This window comes from Anthonomus grandis, chromosome 6 (genome assembly GCF_022605725.1).
Source record: "Anthonomus grandis grandis chromosome 6, icAntGran1.3, whole genome shotgun sequence".
Lineage (NCBI taxonomy): Eukaryota > Metazoa > Arthropoda > Insecta > Coleoptera > Curculionidae > Anthonomus > Anthonomus grandis.
The window spans coordinates 29,160,921-29,183,703 of record NC_065551.1 but is presented as its reverse complement, the minus strand read 5'-3'; the positions used below and the strand labels follow the sequence as shown (position 1 = coordinate 29,183,703).

General features: G+C 28.5%; 1 long non-coding RNA gene across 1 annotated transcript in view; it reads right to left on the bottom strand.

The window, feature by feature from the left end:
- LOC126737346 (uncharacterized) overlaps positions 1-22,783 on the bottom strand; it is a 247,205-nt gene that overhangs the window by 173,607 nt on the left and 50,815 nt on the right. Inside the window, exon 2 of the long non-coding RNA XR_007661001.1 lies at positions 4,061-4,126. This is a non-coding gene — a long non-coding RNA (uncharacterized LOC126737346). The remainder of the gene's footprint in view (positions 1-4,060; positions 4,127-22,783) is intronic.

Sequence of the window (22,783 nt, the reverse complement as noted above, 5' to 3'; positions counted from 1 at the left end):
TATTTAATACTATTATTTGTTTTTCTTATATATTTGGACAGGCTACAGGAAAAAAACACTATTTCCAGATGATCTAAACACTATTAAGAAAGCTAAACGGTGGAATATAAGAAAATGGCGAAAATAAGAAGGCGAATAAAAAAAGTATGAGAACAGAGTGATGTTTTCCTAGTTTTACAAATTAGTGTCTATAAATATACAGGGTATTCCTTTTGAAACAATATAAGTTTGGTTCAATACACAATTGCATTAAGCGAAAAAAATTGTATCTTAACTTTTCGATAAGTTCTAAAATTAAACATTTTGAAAATTATTTTTTTATCTTAAAAACTAGGGCTATGAAAATGTTATCAATAGCATCTTTGGCTTTACGAAAAAGTAGCACAATGTCGCTAACAACCGCACTCCGTTAACTAAAAGTACGCAAAATGGGACTCACTATACCATAAGAAAAATAGAAATGCTGGAATATATATAAAAAAATGTTTTAGTCAATTAAAATAACTGTGAATAATTCAGAAAACCTAAGAAATGTGAAAAGTCCTTTTTATAAGGATAATACATAAACGTACGTAAATTGTAAATGGTTGCAGTAAATCTCAAATCCCCAAGTCGTGTTCCAAATGAAAACAGAAAAAATGAATCCCCGCACGTCTAGGTGTACGTTTTCAGACCTAAGAGATGTACCAAAAAAAGTAACTTTTAAGACGACACATGGCTTTGTTATCTTGGCAGGAACTGCTTACGTGGCAGAAACGAAAAGCGTCCTGGAGATTTAAAAATAATGAAATCGAGGCTGGAAACTGTAAAAGAAAGGCAAATACCTTGTTGAAAATAAACCAGTCAACATGCAAAATAAGGATGTGTTTTTTTGCGTGGCTTTTTATTCGTTGTTTTTTATCGTGATTGGAAAAAATTTTATTTATTCTGATCTATTTATTTGCTAACCACACATTTTGTATTAATATACAATTAGAAGTAAGTGGAAAATTATATATGACCTATTTAATTTACTACGACACATGTATCCATTATGTACAAAATAACGTATGTGTTGCTTAGGCTAAATTAAGGCTGTGCAAATTGCTTAATATATCAAAGCAGCGTCGCGAAACCGTGTGCTAATCGCTGTTCCACTATATCCAGTCAAAGAATTCAATTTATAAATATGTGATACATGCATAGCAATTTATATTAATTTGTTATTGCAAATCAGCCTTTTATTACTAAATTAAAGAATTTTGATATACTCGAAGACCTTGTGAATAACAAGGTTTTCTCTACTTATATAGTGCATCCCAAAAGTTATGTCTAAATTCATTTAAAATTCAGGGGTGTGCACCACCTTTTAACATTCTCCAATATGTTGAAAGGTGGTGAGTAGAATAGAGGCTAAATTTAGAGAATTCGGTCATGTTAGAGATCTACCGAAATCTGGTCGTCCTGCTCGAGATGAGAATGAACAACTTGACGTTTTGCTTTCTTTGAAAGAAAATCCATGCACTCCTCTGTTGCAGATTGAGGCAAATTTACACATGGCGAAATCTATAGTTCACCGAATAGTTAAAAAGCACAAATATCACCCCTACAAAGTTATTCCTGTAGAAGAGTTATTTAATGACGATTGAGTTTTGTGAACGCTTACAAAACATGGGCAATCTAAATAATAATTTAGTAACAAATATTATTTTTTCCGATGAAGCCATGTTCTGTTTAAATGGTAGTGTGAACAGACAAAATTGTCGATATTGGGCAACAGAAAATTCGCATTGGATGATGAAGGTAAACACCCAGTACCCTCAAAAACTAAATGTGTGGTGTGGAATAGTGCGCGGAAGAGTAATAGGTCCCTTTTTCTTTGAACGGACTTTAACGGGACAGGTGTATTTCGATTTTCTCTAATTTGAATTAGTTCCAGCATTACTAGCTTTATTTCCAAATCCATTGGACCCAGACTATTCTGACAAATAAGTAATTTTCCAGCAAGATGGCGCTCCTCCGCACTATGCTGCCACTGTGCGTACATTTTTGGATGAAACTTTTCCCAATCGGTGGATGGGAAGGAGAGGACCCATCGAATGGCCTGCTAGGTCGCCTGACCTAACACGAATTGACTTTTTTTTGTGGGGATACCTCAAATCGAAAGACTTTGTTAATAGGCCAAATAATCTAGACGACTTGAAAGAGAGAATTCGCAGAGAAGTGCGCGCCATAATTTCGGAAATGATTGAAAATGTGCAACGAGATTTTATTGATTGCCTTGGATATTGTCAAGCCGTGAATGGCAATTATTTTGAACATTTAACTTAATTTTTGTTCTTTTTTTATTTGTTACATGAATCGTCTTTTTTTCGATAACTGTTGACTTTAGGTATAGGACATGATGCATGAAACATACGTACAATTCCATGCGAAATTCAAAGATGAAATAAAAAAAGGTGCTTTCATTTGAAAAAAATTGATGGTCGTAATTTATTTTTGAGCAATCCTGTATATACAAACTTCACGTACAAAAATGTGCAACTTGAAATAAAAATCGACGGGTCCGAGCGTTTTTTTGTCGAACACACCCCTGAATTTTAAATGAATTTAGACATAACTTTTGGGATGCACTGTATATACTATATATTATATACATTATTTAAAAACATACTTAATTAATAGTTAAAAATTACCAAGTTTTTAAATATCATTTTTTATCCTTGCATATTTTGTTTTTTGAGAAATCATCACACAAAGTCTCGAAATATCTGTTTTTCCTTAAAATTTAATTTCACTTTTTTTTAATGCCAGTCAAAATAAAAAAACTCTTATGATCTTAAATAGTCGACATTTAAAATTTTGCTTAAATTAGACAACTTATTTAAAAAAAAATGAAAGGAATTTTATTATAATGAAAAAATAAAGTTAGAGGCAAGTGTTTGAATTAAATTGTTCTGTTTTCTCAAAAAATCTTACTTAATTAATTGTAAACAAAAATTATATAATAAAAATATAAGGTTATAAGAATTAAAAAAAATTAACCGATATAAAATGTCATTATAATTCCAAGATTTTTGTTTTAATTAAAAAAATATTCTTTTGATATATAACACCATGCTTGGTAAAAATGTTTATACATACTGAGTCAGAATTAGCTAAAACATTGGATAAGATGTAGATCACTCTAAAATTCTAAATTATTGAGTACATAAAAGTATTCCTTTTACATTAAATTATTGTATGTCTAAGAGTGATGTCTTGACATTCGTAGATTATCCAGGTATGTATTAGTGTGATATTTGTAACTTAAATGTGAATTAGAAGTTTGTATGTAAAATCCTAAATCTCATTATACTCATGTGGTTTCTACTTAGGTACTTCTATGTTTTTGAAACACACCTTTTGATTTTCTCTCTTTGGAGAATTAAGAATAAGTGAATCTCTATTAAGCATATTAATCTTCTAGATATAGTACCCTTAATAATACCATTTAGAGCTTTTTTGAATAAGTGACTTAAGAAGTAATTAAAAGAAGAACTTAGATGACAGTGTTCTGTGCTATCTCCAAGACATTTGATTGTGTGGATCCTCCTTAAGATGTATTGGTTAATCAGGGTTTTTGTAATCTTCTTTTTTTATGCTTTAGAAAAAGGCAGTTAACAAACAAAATAGATTTCACATCACATAACCTTAACTTTGGTATCTATTTTTAATTCTCTTTTGGAAATAACAAATTTTAAGGCAAATAAAGAACTTTTAAGTTTGAGATTCAGTTTTAAATGATTGTAGATTGTAGATGATGACTTTGAAATAATTACCTAAATACATCGATACAAAATAGAAGTAAAGGTAAATGGACCCTATTTATGATACTTATTATGATACTGGTACTGAGAGTAGGGTTAAATAAAATACCTAAATAAATACGTAATAATAACAAAGGAATAATTTAGTTATATAACTTTATTCGCAAAATAATTTTTTAACAGTGAATCGAATATCAATCATCTTTAAAATATAGGAATATGGTATTTCTATATTGGCACGAACAAATAAATTTAAAATTCTTGAAGCTTACCATTAATCAATCAATCAAGACCCCGAGGAGTATCAATAGATGAATAATCTAGTCCTTCTCATTTTTCTGAAAATTAAAAAAAAATAAAAATTAAAAGAAATTATTCCAGACGTTCCTGCCTTGAATATGGTAACTCAAATCATAATTTGAATTTTCTTTAAAATGTTTAATAAAATATCGACTTCTAGGCAGCTGAAACCTTTTTATAACCCAGAACTTTCTAGCTGATTTTTAGGGTAATTTCAAAGTCAAGGTAATCTAATGGAAAGACAAAGTAGTCTTAATGAAATTCTTGAAGCCATAATCAGAAAATGCAAAAAAATTTGGGTTGAAATTACTACTAACATTTTCTATAATGACATTAAGTCATAGTGTTTTATTTTATTCTGACCACACAAATTCCTCTGCAAAAACGAGCGATAATCTAAGGAAAGTTAAAGAGTGATTTTAACTTTGGATTTAATTATTGTAGGTCATTTGAAAGTCAAGAAAAGTTTTTTTAAGAGATCCTTAGCTTATTTTTGAGGCTTTCACGTCCAAAGTATAATTCAAATTTTTTTTGATGAACTTGAAAATGTCAGTTCAGGGAACTCCATTAAAATTCCATCACTTTATAAAAACGAGTGATATGAACAAATGACCTCACAAAAATTAAACAGGAAGAGGAATCAGAATGGTAATTTTGAATTTGACTTTGAGGTTAATTTTTTATTTTTTTAATGGAATCCCTTAATTCTAATGCTGCACTGAAGAAAAAAAAAATGTTTTTAATCTGTAAATCTCATAGTAGTCCCCCATTATTAAGCCTACACACATCTTAAAAAGGTTTTTGGTTTTTTCTGTTTTTATTATCCCAAACTATTTGCCCTGCCAATAGACCCTGTGTGGGTATAACCCTAAGGCAAGGATTCGAATGATGGATCACATCGGAAATTTTGAATTGCGAGCGAACAGGAAGTTCCTGTCAAGGAAAGTATGGGGTAATAGGCCGTAGTGTGTACGTAATAGAAAAGGACAAATCGATTCACTTAAGGCTTTGACTTGGGTTCTTTAGGCATGTTCGGCAGGAAGGTAGATTGATTTTTTGCCTTGATGCTTCATCAACATAATCATTTTATATGTATTAGTAATATTCAGAAATCCGTTAAAATGTTGCTGTAATATTGGAAATAGTAAGCACAAATATATTACCGGCAGTATTGATATATGAGTATCAAGTTAACAGATATATTGTTAAACTAAACAACGTCAATCGCAAATGCGTAATACCTTGTAACGTGTTTTGCTTATTCAATACTGCATCAATTTACTTAGGTTATTGTATACTGACAAGCTGTTTCTTGTAAAATCTGATTCATACTCGTCAATATACTATTATGATTATTTTACATTATGAGATATATAACATAAGATTCTGTTGTGATAAATACATAAATTTTTTTATGAGGTAGCTTAAAATACAACGAGGGGTCAGACAGAGATGTGTCCTCCCGCATTTGATATTCGGAAAAAAATTTCAATGAGGCCATTAATGGATAAGAAGAAGGTATCTATAAATAATATTTGATAAGCCCACGATACCATGGTGATGCCAGCTTATAGCTGAAACACTGCAAAGGTTAGTAGACCATTTTGCGCAGTATAGTCAATATTATGATCTTAATATCAATAAAAAAAATTGAACAAACGATCATCCGCCAAAAAGATATAAATACGGATCACCTGATATGTCGACGAAACTCAAATTAAACGTGTTTCATAATATTACTGCCTTAAAACCATCATAAATGAACAATCGGACAGTGCACAATAAATTAAATTTCAGATAAGAAAAAGTGGCTTTATTGAAGAACGCTCAGAATACAATGGACAGCTTATATAGCAAAGTGCTAAGAAAAATGGAAAAAGATCTAGAAGTCATGTACACTATTAAAAAAAATAAAATACCAGGGGTATGTTACTGGAAATAAAAATCAATATGCTCTATCGCAAAGCATAATAAAAGAAGAACTCAGAGAATAAGTAGAATTGCGAATCTCAGAGAATAAGTGAATCAGTAGAACTCTTTCGAGCTGTTACAAAAAAAGTTATAGTTGCCAATATGATTGCCAATTTAAAAAACGAAAAGGTACCTGAAGAAGAAGATTTATTCAATTAGTTTCCTAATGGTCTTTCTTTTTATACTCACCAGCATTTAAAGAAACGTAAGCATATAATGCTTCTAAACAAGGCTTTACGATTACATACTAATTTAATGCCTGACTAAACAAATATCTATATTAGAAATTATGAAGAAGAAGAAGCTAATTCCAATAAAGTACTAGACAATATAAAAATTTATTCGGCTTTACATGGACACTTAAAAGAACGTAAGCGATATAACTATCCCAAGATATGAAGAATTCCAGACTAATTTATATACTACTACAATTTAATCATTTATTTTGTACTTTAAGCTACAAATGTAACTGCCATAGGCCTTGACATGGCCTTTTATTTTTCATGTTCTATTACTATTTTCCGTATATATTATTGTAAATCTGTCATGAAAAATAATAAATTTAGTTTATTATTATATAACTGTTATAACTTAAAGTGTTGTATTTACAGGTATATAGTAAGTACACATAAATATTGTACTTTATTGAATGGTCGAGGATTGAGCTAAAGCTTGAAATTCCACAGCTTTAGAAACCACCTCTAACTACTCATTAGCGATTGCTACGCTTTCACAAGTGAAACTCCGATGGATTCTAAATGTACCTGTGGTAAAAAGGGCCTTCTTGTAGGTTTTAACTATATTTTGGCGTTATCAAGAAATTTCTTCTTTTTAGACTGCCTTTTCATTCTGGATTATGGCTATTTAAACTTTGGTAACCATAGCACAGAAAAGTTGAGTGGCTGACTGGTTGAAATACGTTCTTAAATTTTTAAACTAAGATATACTCCTTCTGCCACTCCTTTAGCTCCATATACCTTGCCTTGGAGAATCTTCTGCAAAAGGACATATCAGCTTTCATTATGCATTACATGTCCAAGGTTTTTTATGTTCAAGACTTATTCATCGTCACATAGGCTGTTCTGGCATTTCTGGTTCATGTTCTGATCTCCATAGAATGCTCCTACAGTTTTTTAATAGTAAATAATTAAAACTCTTAAGCTTCTAATATCCATTTGCACACATTGCATCATTAAAGCAGAAGATATTTGCGAAAGCATACATTGTGAACAAACAACAGCTAATCTCGCAACATTCATATAACCATTTTGTTCGAGCAAGCTGAAAAACCCTTTAACGGTCGATATACTTTTAAAGCCATTATTCCACCACGACGTAAACGCGTTGACAAAGAATAAAAACATTCTATAATGTAGAAAGTTTCGAGTGAGTTATTTCCTAGCGAGATTAACGTCATTTTGTTGATGCGCGCGAAATAAGTTGAAATTATTTGACGCTCACGACTATAACTTGCGGGTGTTAAAATTGTAAAAATAAAACTCCGGTTGTCTCTAATTGGCTGACATAAAAAAGATTTTCCGTCATAGTCTCATGCACTTTCTTGAGATTGCTTTTAAAAGGTTTACCTAAACCTAACTAAGTAATGCTCCAATCTACTTTATTGCTTGCTTTATCTTTTTTATAGTTTTCTTTAATGAGTAAGGGACTACTTTATTTTCCGTTAAAGGGGATGGATTTTCGTATAAACGTTACGAAAAAAATTAAGGGGATTAGGGCAGAGGTTGTAAATTTTGCCATATATTGATAATTATTATAGGGAAAATGTTTATATCTCGTTTTAGGTTCTTATCAAGCCTAAAGAAAATAGGTCGATCGATGTTAAAGGAATGTCTTATCAAGAGATTACGACTATACTTTCTTGAAATTAGTTGGACCTTGGGCGGATTTAATACCGAATAAATTTAGCGATATTAAATTTAAATATGGCATTAAAATGCTATACAGTAATTCGAAAATAGTGACAACACAATCAATCTAAATTTTCACAAGTATTTTTTCTAAAAAATAAAAATGAAAGAACTTTTGATCGTATAATATGGATTAACGGCGTAGATTTAATACAATGATGTGACACAAATCCTTTAATTATTTGGCGCCAAAGTTGTATAAAACATACAACAGTTGTACAAAACATGTTGTATAAGTTTGAGATAGAAAATAATAATAATCAGTTTTATTTCCCTTTTATTGTAAAATGCATTTGTTTCAATAAAGTTAAGAATTTATTTAATTATTAAAGAATAGACGTTTTGCACATATAGAGATTTAGTTATTAAGGTACAATAACAATTTTAAATAGATTATAAGGATTAAGAATTAATTAACTGTTGTATTTTGTAAAGAATTCCGTAATATTTTATTGTATTGTATATGTTTCAGATACCTAGAAAAATCAGTGGTATAAATGGAAAATAGTAAAGGGCCAATAACACTCCCATGAGAAAAGTCTCGCTTAATCTGAACATCCTGTGACAGTACTCCATTAATACTAATTCTCGAGGGATAGCACTGGCTTGTGATCCACCGGGTTTTGCGTAAATTTGATAAGACGGAGATTTTTGTTTAAATTGTAAATCGTAATAAAGGTTTTTAATTTGTAGGTCTGTAATCATTGAATTCTAAATCTGCAGATTATATATGGTTGGCTAACTATCCTCAAATGGAAAAAATACGTATAAAATAATTAGTCAGAAGAGAAACAAAAACTACAAGTTACCTATATGAAGTATAAAATAATAGAGTTAATGCAGCTCAAGTTAAATATTTTAATAGAACACTATGAAAGATAATAATACAAGATCAATATTATAAAACATACGAAATAGGTTAAAATAATCTTGACGTTCAAGTATGCTATAACTGGCTCAAAGTTTTTAAGAAATAAAAATAAGACTCTGGTTATCTCTAATCGGCTAGCGAGAAAGATTTCCTGTCATAATCTCGTGCACTTTCTCAGGATTACTTTTTAAAAGGCTAAACCTAAACCTAACTAAGTAATGCTCCAATCTACTTTATGCTTCCTTTATCTTATAGTGCCTTTAATGAGTAAGGGACTACTTTATTTTCCGTGAAAGGGGATGTGTTTCTGTAGGAAGTAAATTAAGAAGGTTAGGGTAAAGGTCATAAATTTTAAGATATTTATTTATATTAATTATAGTGTTGAATGATTATATCGCATATTAGGTTTTAATGAGGTAAATATTAGGTTAAATTATAAAATTGTTAATTAAACTTTGTTTTAGATATATGTCGTGATCATACTAGCTTGCTATGGATAGATGGTTTTTTTATAGCGAATGATAATAAAAATATTAAAATGCAAGGTACTTTGCTGATTGATACTTGAATTTAAAAAAATAAACTTTTATGTTTTATGTATTTTTTAGAAGCTTTAGCACCTTTCATGGAAGTCGTTAAAACTAGAAATGAATTACTTTTAAAATTTTTTATAACGTATTAATAATTTTTACAAAAATTTTGCAATTCAAACTAACAATTTTAATAATCACAAACTTCACAATTTTAGAATTCGCAAAAGATGATCCAGTAACAAGTGCTAAGACCAAGTCTAGAGTAGAAGACGCGGTATTTTGTTAGAAAAAAACAGAATATTCTTTTTTGTAGAAAAATTCAAAAAAACCAATTGTTTAATTAATAAAATGTATGCAAAAATGCAACATCGAGATTCTCGCAGTAAATTTAATTAAATAAACCTTAGTCAAAGGGTGAATTTAACATGTCCAAGTATCGTTTGTTGTACTATTAACCGGTCCAACTAAGGTTTAATTAAATTTACCGAAATACTGTCGATCTTGAGATCTGAAGATCTTACATTACCTTATTACTAACATATACTAACAATGGATTTAATCATATAATTTTTGTATCAAATCATAACATATTCTTACATAAAAGCAAAATATACAGTATCTTGTAACAAGTAGATTTTTTAAGATTTTGGTGTTACGCAAACATGGCCCATCTACTATAAATCAGCAAGGTTTTTTTTTCACTACTTAAAATAAGACGAAGAAACATAGAAAGTTTAAAATTGCGTAATATTTGTTAGGTTTTTAGACAACATCTACAAATGTCTATTATAATTTTTATAAAGTATAATAATTAGTAAAAAACGCTCTTTTAAATGAGATCTACTATTCAGAATACTCGATCCAATGTTACTCACATTTCTCTCATTACTTAATTAAAGCAAATAAGACAAAATGGTACAAAAAAAAATAAAAAATTACTGAAGATGATATTATGAAATGATATAAATGCTAAGAATGATATAGAAATTACGCTTCCTTGTGCTGTTTCTAGAAACGTTAAAATAATTCCTGTAAATTATGGCTACTTTTCTTATTTTGATATACAGCTGACAGCCATTTTTACTAGGACACCCACTACAATGAACGTGTATAATACTAATAAATATTGTTTCCTTTACTTACATACATAATACACATATACTTTGTTACGTGAGGCAATGAAAAGGAGATTCATATCCACTTTAGTTATGCCTAATTACAGTATCTTTTTTTCAAATTAATTTGATTATTTCTATTAAACTTTCTGCAAGCCTTAGAAAATTTAACAAATCATAATAATACTTAATTAAAATGTCATTTAGAACTAAAACCACAATTCACAATATCATCAAATATTTTAAAGACTTAGAATGCTCGAAAGCAAAATCAACTCCCCATGGGGCGCCTTTATTTCAATAATTTGGCATCGTTTTCCGATTGAACCCATTGAAAATGTAAATCTGAAACCTCATAAATAATAACGACCTATATTTTTGGCTAACGATACTCCCCCTGACTAATAATTAATTTGAGCAGACTTTCCGTAATAGTCTGATTTTCGCATTAACTTTGATTCGAGCTGACAAAAACATGATCAGCTACACTGAGCTTTGGATCGACGTGAAGCCGTTTTCAATTTTACGCGATTAAGCTTATGTAAATAATAATGAGCAAGCTATTTCATTAAATATAAATTTCGAATAAATGTACATGACTTATGTATGTACTGATTGTAAACAACAACTAACAGTTCACGTATTTGTATTTAAAGAATGTAAACTCTGTTCATATGTCTCATATCAAATAATCCTTGATAAAGGTCATTAAGTTCCAGGAGGTAAATAAGGAGGTTTTTAAACTGTATTTTTTCAGTAAATTTTAGGCTGAATACAACCCTCGATAACCATTTGAATATCAAGAAATACCTGATGAATATCTGGGAGAGTATTTAATTAATTATAAGTAAGATAGTGATTTCCAAATATTTCTCACGTACGTTCATCAGCAGTTGATCATAACTTAATATTAGATAATGATGATTGAATAGTGATCATAGAATATTATAACGCACTGGTTTTACCAGAGAGGCTTTATGAAGAAATATGCATAACTTTAATTTGTACCAAATCTGCAATAAGTACAGGCCCTGAAGCTTCTTAATCTATACCCTTGTGTGCACTTGATTCATTGCACGCTGCATAGTTTAAAAGAGTGTCAGTAACTGAAGGAATTCCTATTCTCGGCACCTACATACATAATTTCTCGCTTAATAGTAACATTGTTAATTATCTTTTTCACTATAGAAACATAAATGTAACTGAGAAAAAATAGTTCATGGTTGCAGTAGAGTCGTAGGTTAAGATAAATTGAAAAACATACAGTCTTCCTCCATTTTTAAACATTAACAAAAATATGACTTATATTAATTTTAAAATATTGTCTGCGTCTTTTTGTCTTTTTTGTTCCATATCAATTCCTTTTAGCATCCCTCTAATGATAGGTACTGCTGTCTTAAAATATGTTGGGAATTGAAAGATATACCTATATAAAATAAACAGACTATGTGTAGTGTATTTATTTTACATAAATGCAACTGTATGATAAAACTTAACAATTTTTCTGAACGTTGACTTTGGATAAAAGGGCTTAATTTTCTAGCCTTCTCACTCACTAGATTTAAATCTTGTAGACCAATTTTTCTAGAGAGTTTAGCTTATGTCTAATACCAGGACTCTTAAATACCAATCAATATTTCATTGAGAAAGCTATTGTCAACTGAGTCGCATTATTAAATAGGCTAGATTGTGCTTAGGATGTGAAAGTAGATACTTTGAACACTTATTGTGAATAGCTATTTTCATAAGTATTATTAATTTTTTGTCAAATAAATACATTTCCAACAGTTATTTGGTTTTCAATTCATTTGAATTATTACATTTTAAAAAATCGTGTCTCAATAAGAACTGGTTATAGTCCTATGACCACAAAAACACGTTAAAAACACGTAAAATTTTGTTTCTTAGTCCACCGAACACCCTGTATTTATTATCATTTCCTTGTCTTATACCAATCAGGAATCTGCTGAAAATTAATTATTAAATTAGGTATTACTCTTTGCTTTATAATTTAAATACTCATAAAATAGTATAAAGCATTTCTAAAAACTGCATTTATTTAGCAATAAATAAATATATTAAAACATGAGTATCACAGGCAAAAAGAATTTTTAGAAAGCTCTTTAATGTTCATCGCAGCTTGGTAAATTCTGGTAAGATTTTACAATTAAAATTTTTCTAATTAATGCATAATTTGAATAGATCTGAAGCACACTTTTATATACAAGTGAATGTTGAATAAATTCAAAATTTATTATACATATTTTATTAGGTTTTGTTCTGTGGCATTTTTAATCTAGTCTACGATAGAGCCTTATTAGAAAAGCCCTTTAGTTTAGTGTGTTCATTTAAATTTCCGCAAATGTCATGTACATAATTTAAATAGATTAGTATCTATCCTACTTTCACGTTGACATATTGAGATAATTAAGTAAACTTGCAAAGGCTAATTGGTTCCAAGCAGAATCAATAATTATTCAAATCGTCGTAAATAAATGTACAGTTTGTGTATTTGCAGATATAAACGAAATATGAACAGATAGTAACATCATAGAAAATATATATTTACCTATAGTATTTATTATCTCGTCTCTTTGTGTAATTTGATTTCCTTTACTTATTCCACTTATACTCTCAATAGTAATAATTAATATTACTAAACATTTAACTGTTTATATAAAACTTATTGTTTAATTATTATTTATTAATTTTAAACTATAATATTTTAGTAAGAAAATTTAATTTGCCTATTGATTAGTATTTTTCGAAAACTTTATGGGTAACTTAAATAAATAGTATGCTACTCTAAATATGTTTTCATAATATTGTCTAAAAACTAGTTGCTTCTAGGCAGAATAAATACGATTACATCGTAATCTTATTTGCGTTGTATATTTATTCATACTTTATTACTATAAGCATACGTAGCGGTTGCTTAAGCTTTCATGAATTTTTAATGCTATGTTCACAAAAATGCTAGACGGCAAACACTTTCCAGATTGGCTTATGTATATTGATAATTTTTTATGACCTAATTTTAGTTACTTTTTGATTGCTTTTTGAACGTTTGAAAATCCTAATTATAATGTTATATTATAAAAAAAATATTATTCCTTTATGTGTTTAACTTCAAACATTTGTATATAAAAATTATATATATAAATTGACTTCTTTACTTATTACATATATATTCAAAAAAATAAACTCACTATAATTGTTAGTGTACAATTGTTTCCCTAATACAATGGATCTATTAAACATTTAAAATGCATAATTTAAATGGATAGGATACCCAATTCAATATATAGTCATTATTTATTGGAACCGATAAATTCTAAAGTAAAATAGAGGATTAAGATAAATTGATTAGATAGTGAATAAGCGCTTTGTAATATTATTTATGCAACGTGATAATTTTATTGAGCAAAGCCCTCTATAATTCTATAATTTCACTGTTATGGGGGTCTCAAACATTTTATTTAGAGTTTATGTTAAGAGGTAGGTCTAGTCGTTCATATTTTATGGTAGTATATTGTTTTAAACCAAAGAAGGTTCTTATATGTTTTTTTCCAGAGAATTAAAGCAATAAAAATTTGTATTTCAATGATAATTAAGTAATATAACTCGATACATTTTTTTTCAGAAATATGCTTTCTTACAGTTTAATTTTTTTTGTAGATTCTGTTTTCAATTTTTCTAGTTTTACTAAGATCAATTTTAGATTATTGCAAATTAATTTTCAATTAATGACTCTTTGCTATATTACATGAATCCATATTTTTTAAATTTAAGTTGAAATAAAAAATAACGATGTCCTGGAAAAATAATGTAATATTTAATTTTATATTTGTACTATAAAGCAAAAAGTGAACAGTTTAAAATTCAGAGTATCTAGGATTCCTATACTTATTTCCACCTACAAATTTAACTTCTTTTACTCTTTACATTGTGAAAATGAATTGTTCCTGATTAATTTAAGATTTTTTAGTTGTAGGAAAACAAAATGTTTTTGTACACTGCTTTTTAAAAGTAAGCCATTACAAGTCTTCGTATATATTATAATTTTGTTGAGTTTGATTACCCTTTTTTTTAATATAAGTTGTATATGCCATTACGCAATATCAGCTAACCAGAGTGACTATTGAAAACTTAACTCTTGGAATCAGGGTTTTCGAATCGCTTGAATAAGCAAATATACTTTAGTTGGGAGAAAAGTATTTGCAAAACATACGGTGAAATATCAAGTATAAAACCTCCACCGAGATGGTAAGGGCTTTTGTCATGCTGTCTCTAATAATACGTTCAAGTGCATGCATTTCTGATCTAGATAATTCTTTTATTCTTCTTTACGGAGTAAGTAGGAAATGATGTACTTGTATATTTTTATTTATAGTAAAAGTGTTTTTTTGCTATTATTGTTTATTTAATTTTCTAATTTTTCTTCTATCTTATATGTTTTTATATTTTTAATAAACGCATATTTTTCTGATTAAAAAGTTTAAAAAACACATTTTTTTCCGCTAAATTTAATAAAATAAAAGATAACAGAAGGGTGTCATTAGTAAGGAGCCTTGCCAAATAAACTGGACAAAAACAACTTATGAATGGAATAAAAAGGGTTAAGATTTTGCGATTGGGCAAAAAGTTACTCATGATTGGGGCGTTTTTAGCTAAAGTATCCCATGCCAGGGACAAGGGTTGTTTTTGCTATAAATATAATGGCAAGGGTCTGGATGAGATTAACTTTGATTTAGGTGAACGTTTCTTTTATGACTTAATTTTATTAATAGCTTTTGACGAACTATACAAAGCATAAATAATACTTTTTTAACTACTTACCTTATTTATTCGAATTAAATACATACCAAATTCAGAAATATTAATAGCATACAAAAAAAAACAGATATCTAGTTCGATTATAAACTTTCTTTCAATTTATAGTTATTATTTTATTCATCTAGCTATATGCTAATAAAATATAAATTGTGTAGTATCTATTAAAACTTTTGCAGAATTTTATGGTTTCATAAAGGTTGTTATTTTTACTACCCATACAAAAGTTTTTTAAAGCTCTTTAGGGTTCTTTTATACTTCGATGATCTGTTAAAGGAGATTTATTAGAAAATTGTTATTTATATGTTGAATTGCAAGTTGCTGAATATTAATAGTTCCTTTAATTTCATAAAAATAAGTTTTTTTTATGGAGGGATGATCCGGAACCATACATAGACCAACAACATGATTTTTTCAGACCACGGGACTTTTCAGTAGATTAGACTTATATTCTATATTGGAGGAATATTACTTCAAATTAGACGGGTATGAGATAAAAACGTTAATAACACTTGGTTTCAGTAAGATAGATCTCCAAAGAACTACTTACTACGTTCCAATAAGGTGATTAATTAAAACTTTTCCCAATCGCTAGATTCGCCCAAGAGAAGCACTTAAATGGCCTTCACGTTCACCTGACTTAGCTCCGCTTGATAATTTTTTATTTCAAAGAAGAAAAAAAAGATTGCATACAACTCAACTAATATATTTAGCAAAAATCAAGACCGAGGGACGTCTAAGAAGCTGGGCTTATTGATGCTGAAATAATCAGAGATGCAGTAACTGGCTTCAAAGACTTTAAAGATCAATTGATTGATACATTTGAGGGTTTATTTGCAACTATTAGATTTCTCAAAAAGAAAACGATCCTCTATGCATTAAACAAAAAAAAATAACCAAGCTTAAACCCGAGGTTATGAAAAATATATTGGTTTAAAAATTCGTGTGTCACATCAATCTAAATAATAACTAATATCTGATTAAAATTAAATTAGCTAGTTAAGAATTTAAAAAAATTTAAATTATAAATGCATTCACAAAGCACGTTCGCAATACGTTATTTTATTTTTTAACACGGCTTTAATATGAAGGTGGTCTTTTCGCAATAAGGAAACTCGAATACGAGATCTAAACTCTGTCGAACATATGAACTTCATATACAAACTTTTAGTTTAGCTAATATGACAGAAAGTTTTGTTAACTTACGAATAACCCGTTACATCCGTGTAAGTCTAAGGCCTTCATCAAAATTGCATCAAGAGAAATCCAAAATATAATTTAGGGAGTTAAAGCAAAACAACCAAGAAAAGCGTGAGCCATGCACACGTTTAATACGGTTAAAATATTATCTTTTAGACGAGATGATTTTGAGATAAAACTGTATTTTTATACATGTAACTTATTATCCTTAAACAAAAGAATTAAATGAATTAGCAATTAAATAAAAGGTTTATACATCTTAGTAGGTTAGATCAAGATAGACGCAATTTGCAAGATGTCAAATTTCTTTGTTTTTGAGATATATGGCGGTGTAAGGAATATTTTCTATGTTTTTCAGTAAAAAAATTCCAATAACCGTAGAATATTTATTTCCAGCTCAGTATTAGCTCAATAAACTTCATCATATAATAATAAACTTCTCAGTAGTAGCTCAGTTATACTTAGTAAGATAAATATTGAAAAACCCTGTAACCTTATTATATAAAATAATGCTTAAAGTGTCAATAACTTCCCCTTTTACCCTAACTGAACTAGCAAAACCTAATAATGTTATTCTATGAATTTGATTCGTAATAAGTCAACTAAGTATTAACTGTGTATGATCACTTTTAGTTTTAATAATATGACTTAAAGTTGTACTGAAGATAAGTTTGTTACAATTGACTATAATTCCTTGCCACAAGATTACATTGAGAGCAATTCAAAATAAAATATTCAAAACTCAAGGAGAACTACATCTAAAGAAAAGCTCTAGGCTATAAATACTATAATGGAACTCAGGAACACACACACTCCTGACTGGAATACACTTACGTTAGCAATATTCTTTCTATATCAGGCAACACTCACGTTTTATTTACTGTCGTTTAATTGTTTCCAAGGTAAACAACAAAATTGATTAGAATGTCATGAAACGCGATGCCTTATAAAGGCCCATTGAATAATTTAGAAATTGTTAGAAGTTTCTACGTTGTTTTTGCTGATGGAGATGAGATAAACCAAGATGAACTACTACAATACCCTATTAGGAGAGAATATAAGCTAAACGTATAAGCTAAACTCAATAAACAAACTACAAAATAAGAGCAAGGGCATTACAAAAACCTGGAGAATTATTGTCGTATTTACATTTTCAAAACAATGCGTATAAATAAGGGTTAAAATTTAACATTTTACTTATCACTTTATCGATAATAATTTATTCAGACCAAACATTTATTTTGACAGATACTAAAAAATACAGTCTCTTGGGTACATAAATATCATATACGCGCAACCTTTTATCACAGTAAATGTCTCTAACTTTTTAAGATTCCTTTGCCATATCCATTTATGTAATAAATAAGGATTGTTAGTAGAGAGGAGTTTCGGAATTATGGTAGTTTAAAATTATTAGGGAGATTCGAGCAAATGAGGAAATAGTGGAATTAGTTAGGAATTAATGCGAAATTAAAAGGGAATTAGGGTAAACTGGGGTAATATGCTATCCGATAAATTTGGAAAACAATTCTGCAAGGTTCCACGATCAACCTTTATTTATTGATTGAATAAAGTAAATAAAGAGGAAACTCGTGTTATAAAATAAAGCTTTTAAAAGCAGAGATTAAGTAATTTACTTACCCCTGATAAAAAAATACATTATATTGATCTAGTGAAAAAAGCTTTCGCTGCCCTTGGATGAGCGTAAAAAAATATTTATTTTAGTTTATATAGTTAATCAAAATTTTACGTTTATAATCCTATTTATTAAATTAGTAGTGGTTTATTTAAAGTAAGATAAACAAGTTGATATAATAAAAAAGAGTGAATTAATTTAAGATATATTAACGGCTTCCTTAATTTATTACAGTTATTTTAAGAATATGTTTCGTTATCTATATAATGTGCTTTCTTAGCTCTCTTCGAAAAAGTCACATAAGCAATAAATGGAATAAATAAATTGAATGACTAAATAATTATGATGGAACCACTAAATTATAGAAATATTGAATAAATACATAATTAAATGAAGTAGCTGTACTAAATTTTTTTATCTATTAGAATTAATCTATCTACAACATTTAAAAATATATTTTAAGAATAAAGGACGTTTATTATATTTATATCATTTATTATATTTTTTATTATTAACTAAATGCATAAACGCCACGTCTATACATAATATCGTGCCTAATATTTTATGAAACTTGCTTATGGTTTTATAGGATAAGGTTTTATAGGACAAGTCAAGGAATTGGGTTAAACATGAAACCTTTGTATTTTCTGGGTTTAAAGAACAAATTCTTTGTTTGACAGTATAAATATCGTGTTAAAGATCAACTTTTCATGTCAGGCAAGATCATTACTTTTAATTTGATCTTAAACAAAGCAGACTAATTAATTTTGTTGCAAATAAAAATATTTTTTTAGGCTTTTGAATATGTCTAGTGTGTTATATTGGGAAAAGATATGCGGATATTTCTTGATCGATGCAGTAAACTATTGTAAAATTTAAAAAATTCATTAGCCACATCACTCCAGATAGTAATTAATTGATATAGTAGGTTCCCCAGAAAATTTAATAGTTATTCGAAGACCTAATAAAGAAGTATTGAAGTTGAGTCGATATTTAAAGAAGAATTGGAGCATACTAGGAAAAATATTACCGAGCAAATTAGGAAACTTGAAATGATGATATTGCAACACAGTAGTATGTAAGTAAATAAAATGGAAACAGAAGATATATTTTCTAAAAGAAGAGTTTGATTCATTTATTTAACTCTAGAAATAAGACATTGTATAAGGTAGATAAACAGCATAGCAAGTTAGCAATAAATATGGCAAAACCATATCTACAGTGATAATTAGCATATATATATATTTCCACAATTTATCAAATTACAACTATAGTTAAAGAAGCTTTGGAATATACCAGATCATCTCACTATTAGTCCAGAAACAATCGATAATTATGTTTTGAAAATAGCTTAAATTAAACTAGAAACTTACCTAGAAGTAACTTGCTTACTTGTCACTAAAATTTTAGACATATCGTTATTAATATAAAGGTAAGAATAACAGAAATGTGTTTAAAATTACAGTTAGAATGATCAAGTCAATACAAAATTTTAAATATAGTCTTTAATTTTATAGTGTCTTCTGATGATTACCCTTAAGAAGAAAATATCCAACAATAAGACCTGAGAAGTAAAAGAATATCTTAAACATAATAAAGGCTTATCTAATACACAGTGTGGTTTTGACAACAATAATAGTATCAAAACTTAAAACTGTGAAACGTATTATTGATATAATACTATTTTGTGACTTTGCTAAAGCCTTTGACTTTATAGGCCACAAGATCTATTCAACTACGTAGATCATATAATTATGATGGTATTCAAGCTGTCTAGATATCTTCCGAGAAACCTGCACTATTAAATATTTTAACTTTACACGAAAACGTTTTAATCAAGGATAAATAATTTTTCCATTTCAATAAAATTAAATTTTTATTAGTCTCAAAATAAGAATATTTCAATAATTATCAGTAATCAATATTTAAAAGCTTTTGAATCGGTTAATATTTATAATTAAAAAAAAAACCTTTACTGTACCAAATTTGATAATAAATATATTTAATAAATAATGCAATTAAATTAGTTTCAATTATTCTTAGTAAACTTTTCTAAATTCTAGAATACATATATAGATATGTAACTCTACTTTTTAACAGAGCCTAAATGTAAGGGTGGTATCATAATGAGGCAAGTTGAATCGAAGAGGTGTAAGCTACGTTGAACATTTCAGTTCATATGAAAACTTCTAATTTGAGTATTATGAGAGAAAGTTCTGGTAAGTTCAAGTTAACCTTGTTATAAGTAGGTCTAATATCTTGACGAAAATTACATCTCAAGAAAGCCATAGTGTCGTGTTTGCTAATTTAAGCGTAACGTTAAAGAAAAGCTTTATAACATATATGCTTAAAACGGATGAAATATAATTGCGTAGCGAATATTGCTCTTAGCCCTAACTATTACTTTAGTTAAAATAACTGTAATAAAAAATAAAGGCAAATAATGCCTATATTTTTTGTGTTTATTTCTTAACTAAGTAGAAGAAATCTAACTTAATAGAATTGCTTTTTAAGCATCTACAATAACTTATCTGCTTTTATAAATAAATGTATTTTTCTTAGCACAAAATTAATTTTTTTTAAGTATTGTTCGTGCATGTCACATGTCAACCTTATCGTAGTTTCCTATCGTTTTATTGCAAGCGGAAATTGTTTTTCTCAGCGACAGGTGATTATGTTTTCATTTCTGTATTTACCGTTTGCTAGTATTGACACACTTTTAATGGCATTTTAGTAAGATAAAAAATAGGAAAAATTTATTACATATTGGTTTGAATATGTATCTCTATATTTTCTATATTTCCATTACCCTTTATATATTAAATATATTATATTTTTCGCATATACATATAATGCAATTTTAATTTATTGGATTTCCAAATTCCTGTTAAATTAAGGACTTGGATTTATTCGAATAATTTAAATAAATTTATTCATTTAAATAAATTATAAAATTTATCTTTTGATCGAGTGATTTTTTCCGATATTTCTTTTATTATTTTAAAATGATTTTGTGCACATATTACAAATGCACAAAGAAAAATTTACGATTTAATAAAGTAATATAGACAATTAAATCGGTTTGGTTAAATTACAATTTACCAAACGCCAGATGTGAAATTTCAGCAACCCCAAAATCAATTTCTGTGGGCTTAATTGAATAGTTTTAAACAAGCCGCATAATCGTAATAGATAATTGATATATGTAAGTTTTAATGTTCCGTAATAACGTATTTTCGACACGTTTAACTATATGTTAGTTCATATATATATTATTTATATAATAAGGAATTTAATTAGAATGATAATATTAGTAATATTAATTCATTATCCGTTGGCAGACATCTAATTTTCGTAATAAAAACTAGTCAGGGGCTTTAAGATTTTTCTAACTATAATTTCACGTAAATTGAAATTATAACAAATATACAGATCTTTAAAGAAGACTATTAATAAAAAACGTTTAATTTTTAAAATGCAAAAGTGTCAAACTGTCAGAATTGTTTTTTTAACATACATAAAGTTTAAATTTTAACCAATCTTTATTTCTTTTACAGTTGTAAATTGTTTAATAAGTCCACACTGGTATTTCCGTGGTATGCGGCTCAATAAAAAAACACCACTATAATTCAAAAAAAAATCGACTTCATTTCTATGATGTTTACTTTTCTAAATTTATCTTATCTAAATAATATAAAATTAATACACTTCAAGAATCATATGCATATATTTTATAAAATAATTTATACACTGATATGCTATAAAATTTTCTTTTATTTGACCCTATAATTTGACAATCCTTTATCCCCTTCATATTTTATTATCTTCTTTTTATGGTGCATAAAAAAGACGACAAGTCAAGAAAAATTTATGAATGGCTTGTTTTCAAGTTTAGTTTACCAAACAGAAAGCGGACTTTTCCCATAAAACCTGTACACCGGTTTTACTATTTAACTAAGGTATTCTCGGTTCGTTAAACTCGGTAAGCGATAAAACTATAAATTACGGAGTCTATACGGAAGTTTTATAGCTCCTTCCAATTACTCAACTTTTCTTTTCCAAAGCAAAGAAATCCGCGCGTCGGATTTTATAATAGAAATTTATGTCAAATTTCTCGGCAAACTTTAACCGATTTCTTTGTAACTGAAATGCCGACCGGCGCTCCAATATTATCGTCCTTCGAGGTGTAATCAAGCCAGAAAAGTCAATTCGTGTTTAACAAGCTCCGATGATATCGGGAAAACTTTTATTTCCCAAGAAAATAGGATCGAGCGAGTAACGAAATTATAACAGCCCCAGTGGACGGCAGAGTTTTATTATTGGCTATTGCGTCGAGATAGCTTTTAATAAGCCTAATTTGCCCTACGGCCTTTTATTCCTCGAAAAAAAAAACTAAAAAACCATTTTGATGTTCGTCCTTTTCGAACCTGTCGGGATAATGTATGTTAACACTTCAGACATGGCTTTACTTCTTTAAATTTTACCCTCGACGTAAGTGGGTTTTCGAAGTTATCCGATCTGATCTTCGTGTGATATTTGAGATCGCCTTTCGGTAAAGAAAATAAAATTTGGTATTGATATTTGCTTTTAAAGTAACTTGTTTGATAG